The sequence below is a fragment of the Pongo pygmaeus genome, chromosome 16 (genome assembly GCF_028885625.2).
Source record: "Pongo pygmaeus isolate AG05252 chromosome 16, NHGRI_mPonPyg2-v2.0_pri, whole genome shotgun sequence".
In the NCBI taxonomy this organism is placed as follows: Eukaryota; Metazoa; Chordata; class Mammalia; order Primates; family Hominidae; genus Pongo; species Pongo pygmaeus.
The window spans coordinates 97,410,999-97,418,600 of NC_072389.2; the positions used below are offsets into that span (position 1 = coordinate 97,410,999).

At 40.2% G+C, this 7,602-nt stretch overlaps 1 pseudogene; it reads right to left on the minus strand.

Moving 5' to 3' along the window:
• Nucleotides 1-5,065: 5,065 nt before the first annotated feature.
• LOC129013901 (thyroid hormone receptor-associated protein 3-like) lies at nucleotides 5,066-6,688 on the minus strand (annotated as a pseudogene).
• Nucleotides 6,689-7,602: the final 914 nt, after the last annotated feature.

Consider the following 7,602-nt stretch of genomic DNA (forward strand, 5'->3'; position numbering starts at 1 on the left):
GTATGTCTTTATCAACAGTGAGTGAAAACGAACTAATACACTAGATGACCAAACTTCAGCTCTATTACAGAAATATATATATGTATGTATATAGTTTGTATATTTTATACCTATATATAACTAAATTTATAAATACTAAATATAAAACTTTATTTATATAAATATATAAATTATATCTAAAATATACTAATTCAAAATATAAAATAAGGCATATTGTGTTAAATAACAATTTTAATTTAAAAATGAATCAACAGGCTCATCTTTTATTTTTTTAACTGGGAGTTCAGAGGTAGTTAGTAAGATGAGGGGGCATCCCCAAACTAGATAAGAAAATCCCTCAGAGCAATGGTGAATAATTGGGGTGGAGGGGTTCTGACTCCTTTGAGAATCTGATGAAAGCCATAAAACATTTTCCATGAAAATGAACACATACCCATTGATGCGAGTTTTCTTTCTGGGTGGCCCATGAATCCCTGGTGTTGATCCCTATGGAGAGTCCAAGGGCAGCCTAAGCCTTCTGTCATGTTCATTTCCCAAGCGGCAAAAGAGAGGGACAAACCATCAAGATTTCTAAAAACCAGTTTACAAATGTTTTGTTGAAGGAGCTCTGAGTTTATCTATTTGTATACATGGGGTTGATTTCTATGCCTCCCAATTTCCAGATAATGTTCCAGATACACATGCCCCCAAATAATTGAAGTCAGACAGATAATAAAAGAGCAGAACAGGGATCAAGCACTCTTACCCTTTGGTGCATTAGCAAGAGACTCCCAAAGCTTAGAAACTGATGGACATCAACCAAACTTGACAGGCTAATGAATCTGGTCCACACAGGCATGGTCAGGAGAGCCAGAATGTTGTTCCGGCCCTCTCTGGTGCACATCTGGGGCAGAATTGAAACAGGTGAATAATGGTGTTGGAGCTGAGGTCATGGAAGCCATGTGCCAAGCCTGGGGGCTGATCCCAAATACAGAATGGAGCTGTGTCATGTGCACATTTCAGTCTCATGAATTCGATGACATAGCCTAGGGAAATAAACGAAAATGTCCACGTAAGAGCAAGATAAGAAGTAAATAATTGAAACAGTGTAGACCATGAGGCCATGCCACTCAACAAGCACATGCCAAATGGCGGTGGACACAATGCTGCTGGCAAAATATAAAGGTCAAGCAAGAACATGTGAAGGACGTTAAGGATTTCTCAACCATTGACAAGGAAGCAAGCCTATGGTTCAGTGGGACCAACAAGTGAGTGTTCAAGGAAGCAAAGTGGAACTGAGGACCTGGCCTGCAAAGAAACATTAACCAGTGGTGAACTAGACAAATGTATGAAATCATATGGAAAAGATGGAAACGCCTAGATATTTTCTTTGGTAGTTGGTGGGAGAGGTATATTGGGTGAGTACTCTCCCTCATAAAAACGGGCTGCACAATATTCATTCTTGGAAGAAAACTAAAAACATTTTTTAACAAAGAAATATGACTACAAACTCGGAGTCACTAGCCACTGTATTCCTGGATCAGTCTGGTACATACATAGTCAGATTACATATTTGTTGAACGCTCCTAGGTTGTTGTCACTGAGAGATAATAGAGTACTGACTAAAGTGGATCTTATGGTACACCCGACCTTAAGGAAGAGAAATCAAAGTGGGAAGGCGTCATCCACATTAAATACTACCTGAGCTCCACAGGTGTCTCGTGGGTGTATGAATTGCACATGGGAGAGATTGTTCCAGACCACACACTGTCTGTCACCATAACTGATTGAACCATTTCCGTGAAAGACTGTGGTCCTAACCCATAAGGAAAAAGTTTATGCCTTAGATAACACTTCATCTCTCAACATGTCCTTGAAATTACTTACCAAAAAGTCTTCCAAGGGGCTTTGCACTTGTTATCAACAGTAAAACCTCAACGGAAGTCAAATTATCCCAGAAAAGTCAGAGGACATGAGGTAGCCATTTCATTGACTTCAAAAGTAAGTGAAAATTATTGTATTAAATATCAAATGCAAATCACAGGCAGGAGATGATAATGGGGGAAAAATAATTCCTCCTCTCATTGTGACCTACCTTAGAACTGCATTTGTAGATATAATGGTCTATAAAATCCTGTTATTACACCTGCAAAATTGCTAGAAAAAGTTTTCACTCTTATTCATACAGTACAATATACCTTACGGTTCCCAACATACCTTAACACATACTGTCTCTTGCCATAGAGTGAACTCGGATGCGGAATATCACAGCGAGGAAACGGAGGTTCAGAAGGTTAAGTGAACTGTCCAGGTTCAGGCTTGGAATGGGGATAGCTATTTGGCCATAATGGTAAGAAACCAAATTTAGCCACTAATAACACCCTGTTCTGAGCTACAAAAGAAAAGTAACAACTGTTTGGCGTCTGTTTTCTTGGGGTAACAGCTTGCAAGCTTCTGAAAGAACAACTTGCTATTAGGGCACTGGCTCCTCAAATTCCATTATTAATCCAGGATGAATGGATGCCCAGTTTTGTAGGCTTCTCTGGAAATGATACTGGCTCTCTGCCCTTTCCTACATCCCCGCCCCCAATTCAGAACTGCTGTTTTGTTGTTTTTAATTGCCTTTCCTTTATTTATTCTTTATAAAGCCCCTCCAATTCTAACATCCCAAGCTATTTGAAATACAAATGCAGGAGGCATTTGTCATGTCTGTAAACATGCTGTGTGACTATCTACCTCTGGAAGATACTGCAAATGCATGTTAGTCTTCAGTGCCTTTGCTCCTGGAATTTTCTCATTATAGAAAACCAAAAATGGCAGAATGGCTTATTTTGCCTGCAATTTAGGCAACCTTTTATCTATCCTAGTATAATAGTAACAATGTCTCTGGAACTCAATATTATATTCAAACCAACAGCTCCCTCACTTAGTTGGTGGGTTTGAAAACTAGAATAGAGGAACAACTTCAAGTTTAAAGAGGAAAATAAGCACTGATCTCATAAAATAATTCTAGCTTCATGAAAGTTTTAATTCTAGTCCAGATGTTTCATGCCCAATAGGCCCTCCTCTGCCTTCCAAATTGAAACTAAATCCACTCTAACCTTCCGTACTCAGACAGAGGACAACTTTCAACCTATGAATCATGCTATCAGAGTAAAATGCTGTTAAAAACTTCTCATCCACATGATGGAATATCATGCACACATGCAAGTGGTGTTTTCAAATCATTCATAATGTCATGGAAAGGAAATAAACAAGATATTAAAACACGTATGTTCTCTAATCTCATTGACGTGAAATATGTAATATGTAATATAGTTTATAGTTTAAATGGCTGGAAAGAAATACATAAAATATTCATAACAATGATCTCTGCTCTACAATGATGATTGACTTTTGTGTTCTTTATCTTTTCCTTTTTTATGTCTGTCACTTCATTTATTTTATTTAATTAATTTACTTATTTACAGGAGGATTTGAAACAAATTTTAAGAAATTTTTCCTCTTTTTCCCCTAAACATGAATCATTCAAGTAAAACCAACTTAACTACAGAAATGTAATAAAGTAAGGAGAGAGGTGCAGTCCACCTGTGTTTTAAGGGCTGTGTGCTCAGGACTGCCTGCCTAGAAGGCAAGAACAAAGACCCTTTTAAGAGGATATTTTTCTCCCCAAACATCTACAAATGTTTCAACTTAGAGCTTAAAGGGTTTTTTTTTTGTAAAAAAAAAAAAAAAAAAAAAAAAAAGGTGCAAAGGTGGCTGGGTGTGGTGGCTCACGCCTGTAATCCCAGCACTTTGGGATCTGCCAACTTGGGCAGATTACCTGAGGTCAGGAGTTCGAGACCAGCCTGGCCAACATGGCGAAACCCCGTCTCTACTAAAAATACAAAAATCAGCCAGGTATGGTGGTGGGTGCCTGTAATCCCAGCTACTTAGGAGGCTAAGCCTGGAGAATTGCTTGAACCCAGGAGGCGGAGGTTGCAGTGAGCTGAGATCATGCCATTGTACTCTAGCCTGGGCAACAAGAGCAAAATTCTGTGGAAAAAAAAAAAAAGGAGGGAGAGAAAAAAAATTAACAAAAACAACAACAACAAAAAACACACACAAACCATTCACTCCTAATTACCTTCCTTAACTGATTATGGTTGTTACAAATTTTACCAAAAGATTAATGAAAATATTGAAAAAAATTATTTTCTCACCTTACATTTGTAAAGATAATAGAATTTAGGAGTTTCTCAGAAAATAGACCAGAAACTGCCATCAAGTTTCCAGACTAGAAAGTCTGGGACAGTGGAGCTGGAGGCGGGGAATGGGAAGCCCAGCCCAGGAGAAATCAGAAAATATGGGACGGGGGTGTGGTTGGGAGCTGCTCGGTAGGAGACATGGCTGTGCAAGAAAGGGGAACACGAGGTAGTCAGAAAGACCTTAACTCCCCGCTGACATACAACACTGGCTTTCACAAGGATTCCAGCAGTTTGGCTCCAAACTGAGGTGAACGCTTCAATGCTTATTCACATGCTTTCATTCACATTGTTTATTCACATTGTTTTTTTCACAAAGACTCAAGTTGCCCAAATTAAATATTTCTGCTAATGTGATTACACGTGCCTAAAAAGTGGGGTGAGGTGGGGGGTGCTTTTAAAATCAAGATGGGAAAAGAGATTAAAAATCATCAAATTAATCCTTTTAGCTCCAAATGAAATGAAATTAAGCACAAAATTATTGGTTTCTAATAGGAAATAACCCAAAATCTAAATGTCAGTTTCCCTTCCTGCCCTAGTCTCTACCCTACACATAGAGAAGAAATGAGAAGCTCAGCTAAAGCCCAGTGTGTTTTGTTCTGTTGAAGAGCAGAGCTTCACCCCAGGCTCTGTGGCCGGCCTCTCCTGTCCAGTGGGATGCAGCACGTGGGATACTTTCGGCCGTAGTAGGATTCCACAAGGCTGGGGGTGTTGAGGGTAAGATCTTCAGAATCTCCTTGAGGCTTCTCTGTTAGCTCCTCACCTGACATCTTCCTGGCACTTCTCTCCCCTAGGCAAGGGCTCCTGTCAAAAGCAGCCCCCACCGAGTTGTGGGCTATAAATTATCCTAGGTTCTCTGTCCCACTCTCATTATCTTCAGTCTCCCCTTCCTCCCCACTGAACTTGTCATGGGCCCATCTGGGGCTGGGGCTAGACTTCTGAAACATGAACCTCCCCGACCTTGGCCCTGGCTCTGGCTCACCCACTTCTCTCTGCCTGCAACTTCACGGTCATTGTGTGAATAACACTTCTTGCTTTTGAGTGTATACTCTGGGTTCCACTGCTAGTCCTGGTTTCTCTTTTGAAAATCATTGTTGCTACTGTGATTCCGGAGTAATTGACTCTTCCCAAGCCACTCCCCCTGGCTGGAAATGGGAAGGTCCCTCAAGCTCTGCTGCTCCTCTTTCTCTTGGACCCACAAACTTTTGGTCCCCAGTCTCAATTTTTCAAAGCCCAGGCGTTCTTCTTTCCCCCCTCCGTTTCTTCAGTGCACACTTCTGCTTTGCAAGAGTGAGATGCCTGGGAGGAAGGGGTTGATGACCTGGGCCAGTCTGTGTTCTGGCAGCTTTTCCTGTTTGATCCCTTGAGTTTTCCCTGTTTTCTCAGCTGATCTTTCCCTTAAGTGGCTTCAGTCTTGGGAATCCACTGATTCTCTTGATTTACCTCTTTTAAGGTCTTTCTCCTTATGTTTTTTACCATGTTCAATATCAAGGTGAAGATCAATGGGATCTTCTTTATATTTTCCTTTGGCCTTATAGCCAAGTTGCTGGGGAGTTCTCATTTCATCATGAGCCAGACCATGCTTTTTGAATATGTTGAGGGAAATGTCTAATCTGTGTATCTCTGGGCTTTTCTTGTTTTTAGCTGCATCCTTCTCAGTTTAGATATTTAGTAAAGCATTCATACAGTGTCATCCTGAGGAGTGAAAGTGATGCTCCACAACATGGTGAACAAGGGTCACTATCTGCTGGACAAACAATTCTGAGGGGCTACACTGAGACTGAGCTGACTGTATGTGCTGGAAAATGGGACAAAATTTCTGTTCCTTTTTGTTGCTGTGAACTAAATCCTGACAAAGCTTGTGTTCCTGAGCCAGTAATCCACTGGGTCAGGAAAGGTCCTCATCAAAAGATTCCATCCGGACATTGACCTGTGTCTCTTGAATAATCACAAAGAAAGAGTTTCCTGTGGACAAGTCTTCTTTGGCTCCCATGTGTTCTTTTTTTCTTCTTCTTCTTCTTCATTCCCTTAGGTTTTTGCAATAATCACATATTGCTTGTTTTAGAAAAATATTTTTTCTTCAAGCAACCCTTCCTGTGTTATAGCAATAATGTATCAATTTGCATTCCTACAACTATCTACTTCAGTGTTCAGCTTACTCTACGCTCAGAATTTACTCTATACATTTTCCTCCAGCCCTCTTCCTTTCCCACTCTATACTCTTCCTAGTCAAGCTCTTCCACTCCCATTGCTTCAGTTACAATCTATATATTGATAACTCCCAAACATATATTGCATATCCCAGACTTCTCCTATGAATGCTAAACCTATGTATCCAGTTGCCTATTTAGCATATCTGCCATGATCACTCAGTGGCAGTTCAAACTCAGTATATTTAAATCAGAACTCAAGGACCCTGCTCCATACCCAGTCCTCTTTCTGTTTCCTGTGTCAGTGAGTGACATGCCTATCTATGCCATTGCATAAGCTAGAAACCTGGTTTAACACCTCCCTATCCAACATACCACATATATCCAATACTTTATCAAGTCCTATTGCTTCTCCTTACAAAATATCTTTCAAATCTTTCCACAGTGCTCCATACTCATGGACACTCCACTGGGTGAAGGCTTCGTCTCTCACCTGGATCACTGCAACGGGCTTGAATTGTTTTTGGTTTTTTTGTTTGTTTGTTTGTTTTTGTATCCACAGATGACTGCCTTCCTGCTGTCATCTTCTCTCCAGCCAAATTTATCATTTTGAAAACACTAATTCGACTATACGTTTTTCAAACCTTAAATCTTTCAATAGTTTCTCTTTTGATTTTTAAAATAAAATGTAAAAATCGCCAAAATTACAGGACCCTGAGCAATATAACCTCTTTCTTTCTCATCACCCTTATCCTCCCCTTCCCCTTGAGTTTTATGGCCTTATTCTATAGGGGAGGAAACCCCACAGATTCAGAATTTGAAAACAAGGCTTTGCCTTTCATAAGAAATGTAGGCAGAAAGAAGACTTCTCATCAGCCATGGGCCGAGGACCACTTCAAGCCCAATTCTTAACACATCAACATGACAGGCTTTATTTTAGATCTGAGCACAACAAATGCTGTTTCCAAGAATTGCCCTGTATCCAGCAAAGGGAGAGAAGGCCTCAGGATGCTCAGGTAGAGAAGAAGGGGCACTGTGTTGCTCACCAGAGAAGAAAAGGTAAGCCTTGTCATAAGCTATCAAACTTCAAAAGGTATTTATGTAGAGGCACTGACAACATTTGTTTGAAGGAACTATTTGTCCTATAAAGTGTTTAGAATCCATAAGAGAGTGTAATATTTCCCCCATATTTATCCAGGAAAGTAAAATAGTGAAACTGTACAAGGGAG